A 2,171-nucleotide genomic window follows, 5' to 3' on the forward strand; every position below is an offset into this window, starting at 1 on the left:
TTCCAGGTCGACTAGTCCGACTAGAATACAACACAACTAGAATACAACACAACTAGAATACAACACAACTAGACTACAACACAACTAGAATACAACACAACTAGAATACAACACAACTAGAATACAACACAACTAGAATACAACACAACTAGAATACAACACAACTAGAATACAACACAACTAGCAGACGCCTTGTTTCCCTCTTCACCAACTCCCATGACATTCTCTGTTTACTTTACCATCAGGGTCTAATCATGGAGGAATCAGCACACTGTTATGTACTGTGGGAAATCAGGGCTCAAGTACCGTAGCCTACCTAGTGATTGGAGGGAGTAGCACGTAATCAACATCTAACATCCCTCAGTAATTACCAACCAGACCTGGGTTTAAATAATATTGGTTTTCTTTCAGTGTAGGATTGAGCCTACCTGATGTGATAGGACCAATGGAATAGTCCCAAAGTGAAAGTGTCCTTCTGGAACTGGAACAGACAGGCTTAATAAAACGTTGCAAGTCATTTGAAAGAAAACAAATACTATTTGACACCTGGCACCTTAAGTAGCATCTAACGGTGATTACCTTAGTAATGAAGAACACACAACACACACACACACACACTGTAATGAGAATGACACAGGGGAAATTAGGCATAAAAAGTGATTTAGCGTAATTGTCTTTTTTGGGTTAATGGATAGGATGCAGCTCCAGAGCCTTCAGGAAGTATTCACTCCCCTTTACCCACATCTTGTTGTGTTACGGCCTGAATTTAAAACGGATTACATTTAGTTTTGGTGTCACTGATCCATACATAATACTCCATAATGTCAAAGTGGACTTTTGTTTGTAGAACATTTCTAAAATTCATAAAAAAATGAAAAGCTGAAATGTTTTGAGTATTCAACCACTTTATGGCCTAGAGTTACAATGTGCTTAACAAATCACATGAGTTGTATGGACTCACTCTGTTTTCAATAATAGTGGTTAACATGATTTTTGAATGACTATCATTCTCTGTACCCTACATATACAATTATCTGTGAGGTCCCTCAATTGAGTAGTGAATTTCAAGCACAGATTCAACCACAAAGACCAGGGAGGTTTTTTAAAGCCTCACAAAGAAGTACACCGAATATCCCTTTGAGCTCGGTGAAGTTATTAATTACACTTTGGATGATGTAGCAATACACCCAGTCATTACAAAGATACAGGCATCCTTCATCCCTCAGTTGCCGGGGAGGAAGCTGCCCAGGGACTTCCCTATGAGGTGATTTTAATGGTTAGAGTTTAATGGTTGTGCTATTAGAACAGAGGATGGATAAACATTGTAGTTACTCCACAATATTAACCTAAATGACAGTGAAAAGGAAGTCTGTACAGATAAAAATATTGCTAAACATGCATCCTGTTTGCAACAAGGCACTTAATTTCTTTGCCACATTTTTGCAGTATCACTTTACTTTTTGTCCTGAATAAAAAGTGTTATGTTTGGGGCAAATCCAACACCTCACTGAGTACCGCTTCATATTTTCAAGCATGTTGGTGGGTGCATCATGTTATGGGTATGCTTGTCATTGGAAGGGCTAAGGAGTTTTTTAGGATAAAAAGAAACTGAATGCAGCTAAGCACAGGCAAAACCTGGTTGTCGTCTTTCCAACAGACACAAGGAGTTGAAATTCACTTTTCAGCAGGACAAAAACCTAAAAGACAAAGGCAAATCTACACTGGAATGGCTTACCAAGATGACATTGCATGTTCGTGAGTGGCCTAATTCAATTTTTGATTCAAATTGGCTTGATCCATACATACTATGGCAAGACTTGTTCAGAGCTCAATCGTTGATGGGGCCGACCAATCAGCTGCTTAGAATCCAGGAAGCCATTTCCTGAAATACACACATACAAACACATACTCAAACGACACAGAAAATGGGGAACGTAACAAGCCCACCCCAAAACCTGCAAACTCCCAGTTTGCAAAAACCAACACGCATCCCCAGTTACTAAACCCGGGATAGAGCGTCGGCAACCACAGTTACTAAACCCGGGATAGAGCATCGGCAACCACAGTTACTAAACCCGTGATAGAGCGTCGGCAACCACAGTTACTAAACCCGTGATAGAGCATCGGCAACCACAGTTACTAAACCCGGGATAGAGCGTCGGCAACCACAG

The sequence above is a fragment of the Oncorhynchus masou genome, chromosome 14, assembly GCF_036934945.1.
Source record: "Oncorhynchus masou masou isolate Uvic2021 chromosome 14, UVic_Omas_1.1, whole genome shotgun sequence".
In the NCBI taxonomy this organism is placed as follows: Eukaryota; Metazoa; Chordata; class Actinopteri; order Salmoniformes; family Salmonidae; genus Oncorhynchus; species Oncorhynchus masou.